Source organism: Engystomops pustulosus, chromosome 6 (genome assembly GCF_040894005.1).
Source record: "Engystomops pustulosus chromosome 6, aEngPut4.maternal, whole genome shotgun sequence".
Lineage (NCBI taxonomy): Eukaryota > Metazoa > Chordata > Amphibia > Anura > Leptodactylidae > Engystomops > Engystomops pustulosus.
The window spans coordinates 130,193,923-130,215,292 of NC_092416.1; the positions used below are offsets into that span (position 1 = coordinate 130,193,923).

A 21,370-nucleotide genomic window follows, 5' to 3' on the forward strand; every position below is an offset into this window, starting at 1 on the left:
AAACAAGACACCCCCCCCCCAAAACCCCCTCCCCCTGCCATATGGTCAGTCCCTTGGCCTAGAGTAGAGACCCTCTAAGTCGCAGTCCCAACCTCTCACCTAAGCATTCCCCCACCCCACACCCCCCCAAAGCCGCGTCCCTGTGTACCCGAACAGCTTCCCAGCTAGCATATTTAATGTACAGAGCTATTCAACCATTCCATTACGTCGTTGGGATCATCAAAAAACAATGTTTTCTCTTTCCATATCACCTGCAACCGGGCCGGAAATAACATGGAATACTGAATTTCCTTCAAACGCAACTTTTCTTTTGGGTATCCACAGCATAATCTGGAAAGACCTTGATTAGGCGACCTTCATATTCTACTTTCCCAATTTGCCTCATTTTCCTTAGGATCACATCCCTGTCCTTAGACATGACTAGTTTTATCAACATTGTACGAGGTGTCCCACCTGGAATAGGAGGTCTGCTAGGGACCCTATGGGCTCTCTCTATAAATGAGGGAAGAGATGGAAAGTCTTCTCCGAGGGTTCCCACAAGCCACTCCTGCATGAATTTAATTGGGTTCTCCCCTTCTACCCGTTCGGGAAAGCCTATACACCTCAGATTTGACCTACGTGATCTATTCTCAAGATCCACGTTTTTCTTCCTCTGGTCTTCAAGCAATCCTTTGACCTCTTTCATTTCCCCCTGCAGTTTAACCACTCCATCTTCCAAATCTGAGGTTCTTGTCTCAACCAGATCTAACCGTTCTCCCTGTTTATGGATACTGGATCTTAATAGCCCCATTTCTTCTTTAAATTGGCCAACCTCCACAGATAGAGTTTTAATAGCAATATTACACTGCATAACAGCTTCAAAGATTTCTGTCAAGGTGGGAGTAGTTCCCCCTTTCATCACAGGATGTTGCGGCCCTTCTATTTCATCTGCCTTCTCTCTCTCTCCCCCTTCAGTAGTTAACTCCTGATCTTCCAGACTTTTATCCACTATATGCGGATCGGGGGGGCTCCCCCCCAGTGACAAGCCCTCCATCTCAGCGGAGGATTCCATCTGGGTAGATTCCCCCGCCCAATCCCGCCCCTCAGACCTCATTTCTACCCCAGATGTTTTTGGGGGAGCTACAAATTTGTCTAGCTTCTTTCTAGCATTGTCGCGTACCTTTTCCACAATTTTTTTATTATTAGGTGTTTTACTAGGTGATGGGGTAGGTGTCACACTCAGCCCCTTTTTTTTGGTTCCTGGCCTAGTCATCTTAAACGTTATTCCCCCAAAATCCAGTCTCAAGAGACTGGACTTGAGCGAGAAGGCCCTACTGGACCTATATTCAATTAACAACTATTGGTATAACAAAAAGTAAATAGGTCTAAGTCCGTTTATAAACGGTTCTTCCCACCAAAGGCCTACACAGGCTTAAACCTAGAAACACATGTAAAACAACCAGATGTTTCAATAATAGACAGTGTCAAATTCGTGATAAACAACAGTGTAAATTTTTGTAAAGACAGCAAAAGGAGTGGTCCGTCCTGAAAGGACCACTAGAGTAAACCGTTGATTAAGCATCAAAGTCCCAAACCTTTGCTTGGATATGCTAGTATTGTACACAGACAATGATTTAAACAGGTATTGCTAATCCAGGTACACTGTAGCAAGGGATTACAGGTCAAACCTGGTCTCTATATAGATTTCTATATGGGTACATAACCAGCAAAGTTGTTAACACCCAGCAGATCAAGGTGACTGACTGACCGAGTCCACAGAAAGTTAGTAGAGTTAGCAGTTAGTAAAGCATCTAGTCCCAAGTTCATGCATGCAAATGTTAGTAATACATTCAAATTGTGATAGACAGAGACTGTTAGATCGTATGTCCTTTTGGTTAAGCATCAAGTCCCAAGTCCATACAGAGCAAATGTTAGTAACTGCCGGTCCATGTACCCTATGTCTATATATTCAAAGACAATCGACAACGTGTCAAGGGACTTACGCCACCATAATCTATAAGCTTCACTGAACAATGCATTTAAATTATCATACGACCTGCTCACGAACTCCGGTGACAGAGGCCAAGTGGACAGCCGAGCGAAAATCCCACGAAGAGCCGGAGAGTCCAATGCAGCGGAGTTTAAAGACCCACCGACCACCTATCATGGACGTCGGCGACCCTCTCCTCACGCCGCACGAGCAACTGCGGTTTCCTCGTTTCAGGAAGATCTCCAATGTAGTATACCACCAGCTTGTCCCTTGTACCGAATGAGGCCGTTAGATCTTCACCCGTCGTCAGGGTTCCTTATAGAAGCAAGCATCGCAGGTGGCGTATACCTCGTGGCTTCAGAAACAGCGGGGGAGCCTCAGCATCGCGTGGCAGCCGACTATCAAAGGGTGGGTGGAAAACATCTCCCTGTGAACAGGTAACAAATGCCTTGTGGCTTCAAAGGCAACGGGAGACCCTCAGCATTTCGTGGCAGCCGACACACAGGGGGCATGTGGAGAGCTTCTCCCTGCGGGAAGGCATCACACGTGACGCGGCTTCGTGGAGCGCGGGGCGGCGGGGCGACGTGACATCACATCCGCTCACATGCTCCTGTTTCCCCTCTATTTTTAGTAAAAAAAAAAAAAAACAATGGGTCTTACCGACTAATTATAAACCTGAAGAAATTAAATAGGTTCATCAAATACAAACACTTCAAAATGGAATCGATAAAGTCAGCAACTCCCCTAATAAGTCATAATTACTTTTTATGTACGATAGATCTAAAATACGCGTACTATCTGTCAGGATCACCAAAAATATCTCGGGTTCGCAGTCCATTCCCCGGGGGGAAAAATACTTCATTACCAATTCAAGGCCTTACCATTTGGGATCTCTTCAGCTCCTCGTATTTTCACCAAAATTATGGTAGAGGTAGTGGCCCACCTAAGGTTGAGGGGCATAGTAATAGTACCTTACTTAGACGACCTACTACTAGTTGCCAAAACAAAATTAGAACTAAAAACTCACCTTCAGGTAGCCATAGGTCTTCTCCAGGACTTAGGCTGGATCATAAACGAAAAAAAATCGGATCTAAAACCAGAGAAAATAAAAAACTTTCTAGCGGTAAAACTAGATTTAGTGAAACAGAGTTCTTTCCTACAGAAAGAAAAAATCCAAAAAATAAGAAAAAATGTGAGTCTCTTCCAGAGAAAGGATTCTTGCAGCATTCGGGCGGCTCTGAGTCTTCGGGGTCTTCTGACATCCTGTATCCAGTGCGTGGCATGGGCTCAAAACCACACAAGGACTATGCAGGCTTGGACAATCCGTGTTTGGGACAAAAACCCTCTACATCTAGACCACAAGGTAAAAATTCCCCTCTTAGTCAAACATTCCTTATCATGGTGGAAGAATCCCCTAAACTTAGAGAAAGGAGTTAGGTGGAATCCAACCCGTGGCTCATTGTAATGAATGTGCTGCAAAAATGCCATATATTGCAATACAGAAGTATTGCAATATATGGTAGGAGCGATCTGACCATCTAGGATTAATGTACCCTGGATGGTCTAAGAAATAGTGAAAAAAAAATTAAAAATTCTAATCACCCCCCTTTCCCTAGAACTGATATAAAACATAATAAACAGTAAAAATCACAAACATATTAGGTATTGCCGCGTCCCAAAATGCCCGATCTATCAAAATATTAAAACGGTTATGGCCGGCGGTAACCTCCGAGGCGGAAAATGGCGCCCAAATGTCCGAAATGCGACTTTTACACCTTTTTTACATCACATAAAAAATGAAATAAAAAATTATCAAAATGTCGCACAGACCTCAAAATGGTAGCAATGAAAATGTCGCCTCATTTCGCAAAAAAAGACACCTCACACATCTCCGTGCACCAAAGTATGAAAAAGTTATTAGCCTCAGAAGATGGCAAAAATTTTTTTTTCTTTTTTGTACACATTCGTTTAATTTTTGAAAATATATTAAAACACAATAAAACCTATATAAATTTGGTATCACCGCGATCGCACCGAACCAAAGAATAAAGCTGAAGTGTTATTTTGAGTGCACAGTCAAAGTCGAAAAAACTGAGCCCACAAGAACTTGACACACGTGCGGTTTTTTTTTCAATTTTTCCACATTTGGAATTTTTTTTCAGCTTCGCAGTACACGGCATGTTAAAATAAATAACATTACGGGAAGGTAAAATTTGTTACGCACAAAATAAGCCCTAACACAGGTCAGTACACATAAAAATGAAAAAGTTATGGATTTTTGAAGTTGGAGAGCGAGAAATGAGCGGAAAAACCCTGCGTCCTTAAGGGGTTAAGGGCTGTTCTCGTATTAAACCTCACATACATAACCCAGTCCCTTCTTGGGATCTCTCCCTAGTTCTAAATGTCCTCACAGAGCCTCCCTTTGAGCCTCTTGACTCTGTTAATATGAAAATTCTCACGTTTAAAACGGTCTTCCTAATTGCTATTACCACAGCACGCAGATTGGGCGAAATCCATGCCCTTTCTCGCAGAGAACCCTTTCTAAGAATTTTAGACGACAAGATAGTTCTCAAACGAGATCCCCTCTTCCTCCCCAAAGTTGTGTCTGATTTCCACCGTAGACAGGAAATTATTCTTCCCTCCTTTTGTTCAAATCCTAAAACTGAACGTGAAAAAAAGTGGCAGACTTTAGATGTTAGGAGATGTGTTCTCTTTTACTTAGAAGCCACAAAAGAGTGGTGTAAGGATTCAAATTTATTAATCCACTTTGGGGGAAAGAATAGAGGGTTGAAAGCCTCAAGAGCGACCTTAAAATCCACCATCTCTTTCTGCTACAAAACCGCAAACACCTCCCTTCCGGGGGACATTAAAGCCCATTCCACTAGGGCCGAGAAAAGAGGCCGAGAAAAGGGATGCATCTCTGGATCAGATATGCCGGGCAGCGACATGGTCAAGTTCCTCGACCTTTTCAAAGCACTATCGCTTGGATATTGCCTCCCAGGAAGACCTGGCGTTTGGCAGGAAAATCCTGCAGGCGGTGGTCCCTCCGAAATAATGGGGTAATCTGGTAAGTCTCCAGGTGGGGGCCGTCATGGAACGTGGTGGAAATATGGAATTAGACTTACCGGTAATTCGGTTTCCACTAGTGACCATGACGGCCCCCGTTATTTCCCTCCCTTCCTTCCTTCCTTCCTTCCTTCTTGGAGATGGTTCTATGTAAATTTTTTTTTTTGCACTTGCATCCTTCCGGGTGGTACTTTGGTAGACACTGGTGTTGGGTGCTAGGGAGGAGCTTTTAATCTCTTGCAACTTCCTGTCCCTACAGGATATAGGAGCATCCTCCAGGTGGGGGCCGTCATGGTCACTAGTGGAAACCGAATTACCGGTAAGTCTAATTCCATATTTTTTTTATTTTAGCTGTTACCAGAAGTTTATGGCTTATTGTTATATACTGGAAAGCTGAAATAAATTCCAAATGTTGCGCAATTGACAAATAAAAGACAGCTGTGCCATTTGCTTAAGGGTTACACAAGGGCTGCGGAGTCAGTAAGCCAAACTTCCGACTCCTCAATTTCTCTAACTCCAACCCCACCAAAATGGTCACTGACTCCACAATCCTGATTTACTCTAACAGTTCCAACATGAGCAGGTATTTTTCCCCAGTACCCTTTCTCCTCTGATCTGTAGTGTAGGAGCTCAACTACTGAGCATGTACATAAAATGCAGCTCACATACATTTCAACTAAAAACCTAGAAGAGTGGTGTGCAACTCGTGGCCAAATGGCAATACTGTCAATAATCTGGTTGCTCTGGCCTGCAACCTGCTGACAGTCATAGTGCTTCCATAACTGATGAAAGTATTCTTTATTGTTGGAGGTAGGATAGTAGTGACTGCAGTTGACAAGTCCTTACTGCTCCTGGGTCATTTCCTGCGGCTCCACTTTATATCCCAGGACTAGTAGGTGTCAGCTGTACTGTACTGTACTCGTAAGCTCCTGGCACATTTCTTCCTTGGGTCCTGATGCTTGCACATACAACCGGTGTGGCAAAACAAGCTGAGGAGCATATGGAGGAGGGAAAAAGCTGTAGTATGGAACCAGACGGGAGAGTATGTATTTTTTTTGTCTGCTCTTGGGGTCTCCAGTATTGTTACATGTGAGATTTGGGGGTCTCCAGTATTATTAGTTGTCTGCCCTGGGGTCTCTAGTTATATTTGTCATTTCTGGGGATTTCTTCATTACAGGCAGTCCCCGGTTATATACAAGATAGGTTCTTTAGGTTTATTGGTCTCTGTGACAACTGGATTTTAAAAATGTTGGGTTGTCATAAGAACCGGGATTAGCAATAAAGCTTAATTGCAGACACCTTTAATAACTGTTATAGGTGTTTATTGTAGCCCAAGCTTAAAGTACAGTAGATTACCAACATCCAGAGGTTCCTTTGTAACTAGGGGTTGTCTGTAAGTCAGGTGTTCTTAAGTAGGGGACCGCCTGTATTATCACTGTCTGTTCTGGGGTCTCCACTAGAGATGAGCGAACACACTCGTTTGAGCATTAGTGTACTCGCAACTGCTCGTTGCTCGGACGAATATTTCGCCAGCTCGAGAAAATGGCATCTCCCGCCGTTTTGATTTTTGGCGGCCAGAAACAGAGCCAATCACAAGCCAGGAGACTCTGCACTCCACCCAGCATGACGGTACACTTACACGTCGATAGCAGTGGTTGGCTGGCCTGATCAGGTGACCCTGGAATAGACTAGCCCCTGCCCGCGCTGCTCGCATCATTCTCTGTCTGGATGCCGCTAGGGAGAGAGCTGCTGCTGGTCAGGGAAAGCGTCAGGGTGTTATATTAGCTTACTGTTAGGCAGGAGTGAGTCTACAAGAACCCAACAGCCCTTGTTAGGGCTAGAATATATATATTTTTTTCTTTGCTTGTGGCTGGGTTTACTGGTACTAGTAGTGCAGCTAGTACAATATTGTGACAAATTTGCAGGGAGACTTGCGAACGTTCTATTTAGCTCTTTGTGAAACACATATCCATCTCAAACACCTAAGTGGGACAATTTATTAGGGGTTTGATTGTATTAGGCACAGTCTGCCGATTTTTTTTTTTTTTTTTTTTTTTTTTTCTTCTCCTCCAAAACTTAAAGTGACTGACAGGCACACCACAAAATCCAGTTTTGTGCTGTCAGTGTAGGTTAGAAACTAGCCATAGCAATCATCATCATCTTTTGTGGTTGCTGTGTGATTTCTTCTGATTGTTTTGTTTAAAAAAAAAAAAAACACACAAACAAAAGAACACAAATTTACAGTTTACTTTTTAATTTTGAAAATGTTGAACCCTAGCGGTAGAGGACGAGGGCGTGGGCATCCAACTACTACAGGGGTCAGAGGCCGTGGTCCTGGGCGGGGTGAGACACCACCTGCTGATGAGGGAGCAGGGGAACGCCGCAGAGCTACACTCCCTGGGTTCATGTCTCAAGTTAGTGGTAGAGCACTGTTGAGCCCAGAGCAGTGCGAACAGGTGATGTTGTGGATTGCGGACAATGCTTCTAGCCATTTGTCCATCAGTCAGTCTTCCACGCAGTCCACCCATGCCACCGAAATCAGCACTCCTCCAGCTCCTCCACCTCAGCCTCCTTTCCCCCAGTCTGCCCCCTCCCAGGAAAATTTGGCATTTGAACCGTCATACTCTGAGGAACCGTTTTCTGGACCCTTCCCACAGTCACAAACCACTTGTCTGGTTGCTGCTGAGCAATTTTCCGATGCCCAGGTTTTCCACCGGTCACAGTCTGTGGGTGATGATGACATTGTTGACGTAGTGGAAGAAGTGTGTAAAGAGGTGTCGGACGATGAGGAGACACGGTTGTCAGACAGTGGTGAAGTTGTTGTCATGGCAGGAAGTCCGAGGGGGGAGCAGACTGAGGGATCGGAGGATGATGAGGTGACAGACCCAAGCTGGATTGATGAACACAGTGCTTCTGAGACGGAGGCGAGTCCTCGACGAGAACAGGTTGGAAGAGGCAGTTGTGGGGCCAGACGGAGAGGCAGGGCCAGAGCTGGTGCATCAGCGCCAAATGTTTCACGTAGTGAAGCTCCCGTGGCGAGGGCTAGATTTTCGGGAGTCTGGAGGTTCTTTAAAGAAACACCGGATGACCGACGGACTGTGGTGTGCAACCTGTGCCACACCAGGATCAGCAGGGGTTCCACCACTACCAGCTTAACCACCACCAGTATGCGCAGGCATATGAATGCTAAACACCCCACTCAATGGAATGAAGGCCGTTAACCTCCGGCCGGGCACACCACTGCTCCTTCCCCTGTGTCATCTGCTGCCTCTGCTAGTCATCCCCCTGCCCAGGACCCTGGCCCAAACACCTCCCTTTCGAAAACCACACCTTCGCCTCCACGATCCTCTACAGCATCCACCAATGTCTCCATGTGCAGCGTCCAGCTCTCTATACCCCAGACGCTGGAATGCAAGAAGAAATACAGTGTAACTCACCCACACGCCCAAGCCCTCAACGTCCACATCTCCAAATTAATCAGCCTGGAGATGCTGCCCTATAGGCTGGTAGAGACTGAGGCCTTTCGCAACCTCATGGCGGCGGACGCCCCTCGGTATTCGGTCCCCAGCCGCCACTACTTTTCCCGATGTTCCGTCCCAGTCCTGCACCAGCACGTGTCAGACAACATCATCCGTGCCCTGACCAACGCCGTTTCTGACAAGGTCCACCTGACCACGGACACGTGGACGAGTGCTGCCGGGCAGGGCCACTATATATCGCTGACGGCACATTGGGTTAACTTGGTGGAGGCTGGGACCGAGTCTGACCCGGGGGCTGGTCATATACTGCCGAGGATTGCGGGGCCTACCTCGGTCCAGGTCTCTTTCAAGCCTACTTCTTGCGAGTTGGGACTCTGGCGCACATGGCAGATTTCATGCTAGGCTGCCTATCCTGTGACCCTCGCGTTCAAAGAATTTATTCCAGCACTGATTACTGGTTATTCACTCTCCTGGACGCATGGTACAAGCAAAATCTTTACACTCTCATCCCTGGAGAGGAAAGGAGTGTGAGAATGCATGAATACCAGCTGGCCCTGATGCACAAGATCAAACAGTTTTTCCCTTCTGACAGCGCTAGCGGCAGAGGGCGTACTTCTGCGGGTCAAGTAGCGAGGGAGAGTAGTTGAGCAGGCAGCTTGTCCAGCACTGGCAGGGGTACGCTTTACAAGGCCTTTGCCAGTTTTATGTCACCCCAGCAAGACACTGTGACCTGTCCCCAGTCTCGGCAGAGTAGGGCTGATCTTTACAGAAAGATGGTGAGGGAGTATATAGCTGACCATTCCATCGTCCTAAATGATCACACAGCTCCCTACAACTACTGGGTTTCAAAGCTGGACATGTGGCACGAACTGGCGCTGTACGCCTTGGAGGTTCTTGCTTGCCCTGCCGCTAGCGTGTTGTCTGAGCGGGTTTTCAGTGCAGCTGGTGGCATCATCACTGATAAGCGTACACGCCTGTCGACTGACATGCTGACGCTTATCAAGATGAATAAAGCCTGGATTTCTCAGGATTCCATTCTCCACCAGGTGAAAGAAGCTCAACCTGAATAATGTATGCACTCCTCCTCCTCATTTTCCTCCTTCTCCTCCTCTTTGTACACTAAAGCAAAGGATACTGGCTATTTTTTGCCAGGGCCAACTGGCTCTAGCTATAGTACTCTATGTATTTAATTTTTCTGGAGAGCCACCTACCCGGTCCTCTTTTTTAAACAATTTTTGGGAGTGCCACATACAGGCACTCAATCTATTTAATTTTTCTGGAGGACCACCTACCTGCTCCTCTGGTTTGAAAACTTTTTTGGACTGCCACATACATGCACTATCCAAATTTAATTGTCTCCATAGCAGCCTCCACACGTCGTCTTTATAGCTGCTTCCACACGTTGTCTCCATTGCTACCTCCACACATCATCTCCATAGCTGCCTCCCAAAGTCGTCCATATAGCTGCTTCCATACATTTGTCCCCTTAGTAAACGAGCTGTGTCAGGCAGAATTTTGGGTGGTTTTCATGGCTTCCTCATCAAACTTGTTAACTTTGTCGCCACCCTGCTGTGTAATCCACAAAATATACTGGGAAACCTTTATCATTTACCGATATTATTTCAGCGCTTCTTGCACATCTGTTTACATTCCCCTCACCCGCCATAACCAAGCCAATTACTTATAAGAACAGTACTACACTTGATCTTATACAAAAGGTTCTTTAGAAGTGCTGTTTGTAGCCCCCGCCTGCTTTGAAAATTTTAATTTTTTCAAATTAAACGCTTCTGGCCCCCAGGCCCATTTTGGGTGGGGAGGAGCCCAGAGGCAGGGGCTTGGACAGGAGCCAGCTCCATCCCAAGATTAGGCAGCCTCAGAAGCATCCATGCATACTGCCCCTGTTGTTTCCTGTCCATTTTGCCTCCACAGCATCCACCAATGTCTCCATGCGCAACTTTCAACTGTCTATACCCCAGACGCTGGAGCGCGAGAGGAAATACAGCACATCATCCCCTTATCAAACAAGCTGTGTCAGGCAGAATTTTCAGGTGTTTCACCAGATACATAATGGAACTCGGCTAATCTGTCGCCGCCATGCTGGAGACCTGAAGTTTCAATCATAGCAGCGCAATATGGATGCCCCATACTGTCACTCTTAACCCCTTCATGCTCCGTGGCGGATATATCCGCCACGGCGCTTATGCCGGCTCGGCTCTGGATCAGAGCCGAACCAGCATCGGGAAACACGGGGTGCCGGCTGTAACTAATAGCCGGCACCCCAGTGTAACACCCGCGGTTGGAGCGGGCTCCGATCGCGGGTGTGTAACCCGTTAAATGCCGCGGTCAGCATGACCGCGGCATCTAACATGTGTCTGGGGGGTCTTTCCCCCACGATCGCCCCCCCCCCGAACCGTTTTCGGGGGGCACCGATCGCTGCTATGGAAGTGCTGGGGTCCGATCTGGTCCCCAGCACTGCCTGCAGGCACTGCCAGTAAGATGGCGTCTGTGACGTCATCTTACTGGCATAGTGCCAGTCTATGCAAGTGCATAGGCTAACACTGATAATGCCCTGCAATACATGATTATTGCAGAGTATTATCATGAACAAGCAATCAGATGATTGCTTGGTCATTTCCCATGGTGGATAAAGTGAAAAAGTAAAAAAAAAATGTTATTCAATAAAAAATAAAGTAATAAATCAATAAAAATGCCCATAAGCCCCATAACATATAAAGAGACCTATAACCCCAAAAAAGTCTAAATCATAACAAAAACCCCACATATATAGTATCATCGCGTCCGTAACAACCCGTAGAATACAAGTAAATTATTATTGAACCTGTACGATGAACGCCGTTAAAAAAAACTATTGAAAACCCACCAAAAATTAACATTTTTACCTATTCAATCTTACAAAAAATGCCATCAAAAGTGATCCAAAAAAACATATGTACTCCATAATGATACTGCTGCAAAGTACAGCATGTCCCGCAAAAAGCAAGCCATCAACAAGCTCCCAAGTCAAAAAAAAAGACAGCAATGCAAAAATGATAGATTTTTTCCCACATTATGGTTTTATTTGACAAATTTAGTAAAATGTAAGAAAATATATTCAAGTCTGGTATCCCCGTAATCGTATCGTCCCATAGAATAAAGCTAACATGATTATTAGGCTAAACGGTGAACACGAAAAAAAAAAAAAGTCAAAAATCCAGTACAGAATTGATGCTTTTCTACTCATACCCTCAAAAACGAGTTCCTAAATTTTCAACAATAGGTGATACCAACCCCAAAATGGCAGCACTGGAAAAAGCATCTCATCCCGCAAAAAAAAAAATGCCAGCACATGGCCCCAATAACGAAAAAGCGAAAATTTATAGCCTACAAAAGGGACCAAAGAGGAAACTAAAATCCATTCTGCGCCTCGCTGTGTACCCATAAAACAAGTAACGTCCACATGTGGGGGGTCTCTGCACTCGGGAGAAATTGCAGAGCAAATTGTATGGTGGGTTTTCTATTTTTATCTTTTGGAAATGTGTAAATTTTAGGGCTAAATGAGCATATAACCGGAATAATTTGACCAATCTAAATTTCACCTCCATTTTGATTCAATTACTATGAAGATCTCAAGGGGTTAACAATCTTCCTAAAAGCTGTTTCTGATAGTTTGAGGGGTGCAGATTTGAAAATGGATTGATTATATACGGGGGTTTTGATACTAAATATGTAACATTTCATTCAAAACTGTATTTATCCGCAAAAGAGTAAATTCTAAAAATACGGAAAATCGCTATTCGATTTGTAAGCCGCGCGAAATCAAAATATATTATCCAGACATTTCAAAAATTATGAAAATGTAAAGTAGACGTATGGTAAATGTTATTCTGCAACTTATTTAGGTGGTAAATCTATCTACCTGAAAATGTAATGATTTTGAATTTCAAAAAAGTGAGATTTTTCAAAAAATTCATCATTTTTTCTTTTTTTGGAAAATAAACGCAAAACTTATCAGCCAACATTTACCACTAAAATGAAGCACAACATGTGGGGAAAAAACAATCTCAGAATCGCTTTGATAAGTAACAGTGTTCAAAAGTTATAACCATATAAAGTGACGCAAGTCAGAATCCAAAAAATGGGGCTGAGCCTTAAAGGGGTATTCTCGCCTGGGCATTCACATTCAGTTTGATAAATCTGCCATACATAAACATTTCTTCAATTAGATGTTATTAAAAAAAATGTTACTGTGTGAAGATAATTTCTCAGAAATGTAGTCATTTTGTCCCTTAGAAACAAGACTTACTCCTCGGATACGGCCACATCTGCTGGAGGGATTGCACAAAGAAACAAATTGTTTTTGTATATGAAATGTCCGGGATTTACTACATGACCCACAGCCGTCCTGTGGTAATGATGACTGAATCCAGGAGGTCAGACAAGACTCAATAGCTCATGTCTGGCCACCGCTGCCAGAGTGTGACGTGGTCGTAACCGAGGAAGCCATCTCGTTTCTAAGGGACAGAATGACTACATTTATGAGAAATTATCTTCACACAGGAACATTTTTTTTAATAACATCCAATTGAAGAAATGTTTAGAAATGGAAGATTAGTGAAACTGAATGTGAATGCCCAGATGAGAATACCCCTTTAAGCTGTAAAATGGCTGCGTCCTTAAGGGGTTAATCATGGAAGTCTTCTCCGTGGCTGCCTCCACATGTCGTCCCCTTATCAAACGAGCTGTGTCAGGCTCATTTTTCGGGTGTTTCACCAGATACGTTATGGAACTTGGTCACTAGAATGGCTGGACCATTATACAACCTCTTGTGTCACCCCCTCATCCTCATAGTCTGTAAGCTCTTGTGAGCAGGGCCATCACTCCTATTGTTCTATATGACTGTTTGTTCTTTGTAATGTAATATAGTTGTATATGTCCCCTATGATTTGTAAAGCGCTACGTAATTTGATGGCGCTATATAAATAAAGATTATTATTATTATATTATTACTATGTCGCCACCATGCTGTGTGACCCAATAAAGATTTTTTCTATTTTTCGCTACATGTTTGCCATATGACACACTCTCCTTTCTTTTGGTATTTTCCATGCTGTGTTATCGACTAAATATACCGTCAACCTTTTGTTCACATAGGAAATCATTTCAGCGCTTCTTGCTCACCTCCTTTGGTTCCTCTCTGCCACCCATTGGTTTGAAGCCTGAGTCCATTTAGGGTATGTCGCCATGCCACTCTCTAGCCTGCCACTGTTGCCGCTGCCTCTGCATGCCGTCCCCTATAGTGTCAGGGTCAATTATTGGATGTTTTAGATGCTATCTAGCCTCATTCTGTCACTCTGTCATGGCCATGCTGTTGCCCATAATTTTGGCATAATGGTACGATTAAGCAGCCTCAGAGGCATCCATGCATGCTGCCCCTGCTGTTTCCTGTCCATTTCCGTGGTGTTTCCATCATTTTCTGAGGTTTCCAGGTGTTTGGCCAAGCTTCCCTGTGCAGAGCCTTGGTCCCCTTGAAAAATGCTCGAGTCTCCCATTGACTTCAAAGGGGTTCGTTATTCGAGACGAGCACTCGAGCATCGGGAAAAGTTTGTCTCGACTAACGAGCACCTGAGCATTTTAGTGCTCGCTCATCTCTAGTCTCTACTATTATTCTCTGCTCTGAATGCAGGATTTGGTTTCTGATTTATTACTATGGCATTTTTGCCGTTTTGTATTGTTGGTGCTTTTAAAGTGGTTACTGGTGCGACCCCTCAAATTAGAGCAGTATGACAATGGTGTCCTTAAACCAATAAATGTTATTCACCCCTGGCCTTAATCCTTAGATAGGAAAAAAATGTACATATAAGGGAAATGTTCATAATTTTTAAAATTTTATATATTTGTGTAGTCAGTCCATTTTATTACAGGTTTATAACTCTACAGCCCTGGTCTGCAAAGTGTGTTCCAAATATCACCTTTACAGGCGGTCCCCTACTTAAGAACACCTGACTTACAGACGACCCCTAGTTACAAACGGACCTCTGGATGTTGGCAATTTACTGTACTTTAATCTTAGGCTACAATAAACAGCTAAGACAGGCATCACTGTTGTCTGCAATGAAGCTTTTATTGTTAATCATGGTTCTTATGACAATCCAACATTTTTAAAATCCAATTGTCACAGAGACCAAAAAAAAAATTGGCTCGGTGTTATAATGATAAAGTATACAGTTCCGACTTGCATACAAATTCAACTTAAGAACAAACCTACAGTCCCTATCTTGTATGTAACCCGGGGACTGCCTGTACTTCTAATTCTTTGGATCATTATGATGACAAAGATGCTAAATCTCTAGTTTTTATTATTTAACTCTTTTTAAAAATATTTTTCAAGAAAAAATGTATTTTTGCTGTATCCCTATAGTCAAAGGCCAAATTTTTCATACTTTGATTTGGCGAGCTGTGTTAGGTCCAATTTCTAGTGGACCAGCTGATGTTTGTGGGGACTTTTTATCCTTGTGATCACTTTTTGTTCAAACCTTTATGTGTTCTGTTTTGTATTAATTAGTTTTGTATGTTGATAGATTAGGACTTTTGGGACAAATGTTTTATGATTGTGTTTTGTATATTTTTGTTTCTGTTCTGGTGAATTATTATTATTATTATTATTATTATTATTTTTTTTTACTACTTTAACCCTAGGAGGTCTGATACTGCAATACTACTACTTCCGACCGGGTCTATTAAATATCCTTCTGTGACAGCCAAGAGATCCTCGGTGAGGATTCTGTCATAGCAACTTATTGGCACCTTCCAAATACATCACAAGGGAGCTCCGATCGATTCCCAGGCCATCAACTTTGACCATTGCAGTCAAACGATTAACACCCACAATCACTCCTGGCATTGTAAGAAGTGTAGATTTTTACCATATTAGCCATGGAGAGCAGAAGAAGTGTGAAGAAATCAGGCAATACATTTTTGAGGAAGGTATCGCCTGATTTCTTCACTCTTCTTCTGCCATTGTAAAGCAAACACAAACCCTATGTGGAGAGGAGTCGGCCTATTAGCCCTATCCATACAGCCTTAATGACGCTGCGCTTTAATAGTAGGTTAATATTTGTAAATTTGTATTGTTCAATATTGCATTGTCTTTTAAAAATGTTACATTCTCCTCTTTGTCACTTACATTCTACTGCACATCACTAGTGCTTGACTGGTGACCTTTTCTGAACCTGTAAAGTTGTGATCACTCCTTTAGGCAATAGAAGGCTCATGGTGTGTCTCCACAGTTCTGGGAATTAAAATACTGACTACCCTGTCAAGTTCTTAGTGATTTATGATGTGCAATACTGAGACCGCTTTGGTACATCAGAACATAAACTTAAAGATTCTAGATTTTCTATACTAGAAAAGATTCTAGTATACCTTAAGTTTCTATTTTAAATAGCTGTAGCTCCCATCGTTGTCAGTGATAGTAAAGAACTGCTCTTTGCTACAACAAAATAGAATGGGTTAACAAAAAATATTTTATATGTATCTGTCTCAGACGGTCTCTGATCGTCTATGTGGCCGGCAGTTTGTTTGAGTGACTGTCTGTCTGTGTGGCCGGCAGTCTCTGAGCTCAAGTTTTGTTTTTGCACAGCTGTTTATACAATTACAGTTTATCTTTGATTGGTTTCCATGTGCAACTGGAACAGTTTTACCACAAACATTTCTGATAATCTCCCCCTATTTCTGGATCCCTATCCATCTTACCTCGCAAATAAGTTGTCTTCCACCCATTGCCTGTAGTAGCCAATCAAAGCTCAGAGCTCATATTAATGACCTGTGGCAGAACAGCAGCCAATCACGTCTCGGCTTCCAACTGTCGCAGCAGCAGACAATGGCTTCTGTATATGGTGGTTAATAAGTGGATTTTGGAATGGGTGGGGTAAAAATTTCAGCTCAAAACCTTGTCTAGGACAGTGATTTTAAACCTTTTTTGAGCCACGGCACACTTTTTATACTTAGAAAATCCTGGGGCACACCACCAACCAAAATAGCACAAAATGACACAAAAACAGTCATATTATACATATAGCTAATAATATAGATTCTAAATTTTACTCACTCAGTGTGAAACCTGGGCCTGTTTCGATAAACACAAAAGGGATATCCTAGCAGGAATGGTGGAAAGACACACACAAAGCTCTTCCTCAACAGTTCTCAGTTTCTCCCTGGTTTTAGTATATGGTGCTGATTATTATGTGGCTCATATACTGCAAAATAAAGGGGTACAATGAGAAGTACTATGGCCATGGCATATGAGCTGGTACTTGTAGTACTCCAGCCTCATGACTATAGTATTTCTCATTTTACATTTCTCATTGTTATATGCAGTATACTGCTGGAGTACTAAAAGTACCAGCTCATATGCTGAGTATTCTGCCAACAGTTCATATACTCAGGCAAAAGCTCATATAGTCAGCATTATTGGTGGGCATTACCTTGGCGGTGGCCAAATGCGAGAGTCTCTCCGCTCTCAGGATGATGCGCCAGCCTTGGTGACGTTATTTTGTCCCCCGAGGTTCAAAGCTTGCGCATGTGTTATTGTACACGTCTCCTACATTGTAAGAAGCCGTGACTGCGCATTGCCGGGAAACAAAACACAGGGGGCACCATAGTTTTGGGAACTTTTCCCGCGGCACACCCGACCATGTGTCGCGGCACACTGGTTGAAAATCACTGGTCTAGGACACTCCCTGAGTCACAGGCAACAACTGGGCAAAATTTGGTGATTGTAAATGCAGATTCCTTTAGCAAACGTACATACAGTACATGCATTCACATAAATCCAGCTTTATAGATTGGATAAATGAAATAGTCGATTTACCACAGCTGTTTATTTTTACCTGTACAATAGAGATGAAACTTGGGGACAAAGTACAGTATAATTGCTTGATTCTTTTTTTCTGAATAATGTAATCTCCATTGATAAACATTTGAAACATTTTTGTAAGGGGCACACCATGCAGCTAGAACAGTGTTATACAAATTAACCAAAGTATCATAGTATATAATTCTGATAAAAAACGCAAGTCCATCAAGTCCAACCTTTAAGAATTAAACAAATGTTTTTCCCCAAAGCCCGTGATATATTTTTTTCTATCCAGAAAGGCATCCAGGCCTCTCTTGAACATGTACCACATAACAACCTCCTGCGACAGAGAGTTCCATAGACTCACTGCTCTTACAGTAAAGAACCTTTGTCTATGTTGATGGTAGAATCGCCTCTCCTCTAGGCGCAGAGGATGCCCCCTTGTACTGGTCACAGGCCTAGGTATAAAAAGATCTTTGGAGAGATCCTTGTACTGTCCGTTGAGGTATTTGTACATTGTAATGAGGTCTCCCCTCAGCCGTCTTTTTTTCTAAACTGAATAATCCCAAATTTTGTAATCTGTCATTGTATTCTAGTCCCCCAATTCCCTTTAATAATCTTGGTTGCACTTCTCTGCACCTGTTCCAGTTCTACTATGTCCTCCTTATATATTGGTGCCCAAAACTGTACACAATATTCCATGTGTGGTCTGACCAGGGATTTGTATAAGGGCAAAACTATGTCTTTATCATGAGAATATATTCCTCTCTTAATACATCCCATAATTTTATTTGCTTTAGCAGCAGCCGCCTGGCTCTAGTCACTAAAATTAAGTTTACCATCCACCAATATACCAAAGTCTTTTTTAGCTCCAGTTTTACCAAGTAATTGACTGTTTAGAACATAATTATACTTTTTGTTTCCGTGTCCTATGTGCATAACTTTACATTTATCTACCTTAAACCTTCCGCCTATGAGTGAAGTCAAAATATCGCAATATCAAACTTGCCAAGGAGAATCACTGTGCCTCTTGTATCACAGCAATAGTAATATCCGAATAACAATGAGATGAATAACAGACTCATAAAATGGGAAGGAAGAAAATGGAATTTCTGGATATCCTTTTTGATGTAAATGACAACTGCACCATTTTGTCAAAAGTTTACAGAAAAGAAACATCGAGCAATTGCCTTCTGCATTCCAGCTCATCTTATCCCTGAAAGCTTATAGATAGCATCCCCACTGGACAAATTCTCAGAGTTTAGAGGATATGTTCCAATGAACATAACTTTGAGAATCGATGCGGACCAAGGCATCTAGAAAGGATATTTAAGGGCTAAGAATGCTGGAAGGGAAGATCTCCTAATCTCAAGATCAAAACCAGCAAATAAAAAGGACATTGTAAGGTCCATCACTACTTATAATTCACAATGGGGTAAAGTAAAAGACATTCTGTGTAAGTATTGGTAGACAATGAAAAGTGATCCCACGTTACAACAATACTTACCACATTGTCCGTCAATCATGTATCGCCGTTCTAAGAATTGAAGGGAGTTTTTACAGCGGTCAAACACCACAGGAAATGTTTGGATCCTGGGGTCCAAGATTGGGATGTCGTCCTTGTGGTAGCTGTCTGGCTTGTGCCAATGTTAAGGTTGCTACCTTTTTTATTCCAACAGGCAACAGCAATACGTTGCAGGGTTAGAGAACATGTTTTAGGCATCAAGGCAGCAAGAGATGAAGATGCAAGCAAATTAAAGACAATTCCTCGTCACTTTAAAGAACATCGTAACTGGGACAAATCCAAACTTAAGGCAAAAGTCATAGGTAGGGTAATAGTATACGGACAGTGTAGTGATTGGAAACGGATTCTGGCACAAAAAGAAGCCAAACGGATTTATCTTCTCAACATTGTGGCTCCCTATGAAATTAATGAAAATTTTGAGCTTCGCCCCTTTTTTTATATAATTATGTTTCCTTAAGTACGTTCTTGTCTTTTTGGGATTCTATTTATTTAGCTTGCATAATGTATTTTAATTTGTCTCTATTTTTTCCTTGTGTCTCTCCCTTTTTGTTTTGATGTTTTTGAAACGCGCATTCATGCTTACAGAAGAATATCCAGATATCCTCGCCATCTACCGTTTTTCATCATGCTTTCTACATTATGTTTTGACTAACTTCCCGTTTTCTGTTCAGCATACAATTATTATTCTAATGTCATTCATTATTAATTTTTCACGTGTGTGCACTTTGAAATGTGATATACCGTATATATTTGAGTATCAGCCAAGTTTTTCAGCACAAAATTTGTGCTAAAAAACCCTAACTCTGCTTATACTCGAGTCTATAAAAAAAAAATTAACACTGTACTCGACTTTCCCCTTAATGCACCCAATAATTCCTCTTTTTTCCTCTGATGCTCCGGTGCCTCTTTGGGCTGTTCCACTCCTTTTCGCCTCCTTTTTGGGTCATTCCACTCCTCTTCAGGCCTTCTTGCGATGCTAGCGGCTCACAAACAATACCGTTGGCAAGCGGCTAACGTTATTGTGTGTGCCGGCTGAGCGCGAAGACCCGAAGAGGATCCTAAGCAAGGGGGGTGTCGAAGGTGAGTACTGTACAGTGTTCATTTTTTTTACCACAAGGTAGGCTATATACTACAGGGGGCTGGAAGGCTATATACTGGGGGGTTGTGACCAGCGCATTTCCCATCCACAACTTATACTTGAGACAATATGTTTTCCCAATTTTTTTCTGTTAAAATTGGGTTCCTCGGTTTATACTCGAGTATATATGGTATATATAAGGATTGAATCTTCTTTCTTGACCAGGTTTTGTCTATCCATATTTGTATAACTGGTGGTAATTGTATGGTTAATATTATTTGCCCATACCATTCAGTTTTATCATTTTGGGTTTAAAATTGGTGATGATCGTCAAAGAGAGATTATATCTAAATTTCCCGAAGGCAACGTCTAAAGTCACCAATCAATAGGCAGTGCGCAGGTCTTTGCTTTCAATTACTTCAGCACATCCGAGGCCACAGGATATCACTAGTCTCTCACACTGCTCTGGTGTGATTTTGGTCCACTCTTCTTCAGGTCTCTTTCTCAGCTTTGTGACTGTGGGTTTCTCGGCATTTGTAACTAAGGATATTGCAGGTTTTCTGTTGGGTTTAGATCAGGACTTTGGACATGCCATTTCATTGTTTCAGTTGTTTCAAGGAACTGCATGGAGCCACATGTTATTGAAGAAGTTTTTAATAAACACTTGCATTCACTCTCTAGCTGTATGAGAGGTCCAACTCCTGCTACAGAAGACATTCCCCAAACCGCAATACTTCTTCCACCACCTTTCATTGATCTCTTCACACATTTTCGGTTTAGTCTTTTCCCAGTCTGTAGACAATTCTGTTTGCCATCAGATCCAAAGAAATTAAACTTTCTTTCCTCACTAAAATGAACTGTGGACCACTTCTCCTCTGACCTGCAACTCAGGAAACGAGTCTAATCTTTTGATTATGGTTTTGTTACTGCAGAGTAGGCTTTTTAGTCCAAATGCTCTTAAATGTCAATACACTGTGTGCCGAGACAGATCCTCAACCTGTGCCAGCTGCAGTAGTTAAAACAATCATTAAATAATGATTCTGCATTATCCTGTCCTGTCTTGTATTTGTCTTTTGAGGATGACAAGCCTTCTTGGGGGACCTGAGTGAGTTTGATGTTGTAAAGATGCAATATTCTAGAAATCAGACTGATAGTGTCACCCCATAGGCCTTCATCAGGACAACCAGCTGTTAGAGGTTTCACTCACTTAGGAATGACACAACAAGTCTGTGCAAACTAGAAAGTTAGGCTGCCAGTTAAATAGGATTTGTCAGATAATTAAGGAAATTGGCACCGGCTGCCAGATATAGACCATTAAAACAATGAACTTGACATTAAGGAAATTGTGTTTTTTCTCTAATTTTGACCTCCAGTGTATATTGTCACGATACTGTATAAG

At 42.7% G+C, this 21,370-nt stretch overlaps 1 protein-coding gene across 3 annotated transcripts in view; it reads left to right on the plus strand.

Annotated features, from left to right (window-relative positions):
- Window positions 1-21,370, plus strand: part of LOC140066072 (chloride channel CLIC-like protein 1) — a 234,026-nt gene that overhangs the window by 54,972 nt on the left and 157,684 nt on the right. The gene's annotated exons all lie outside the window — the stretch shown is intronic.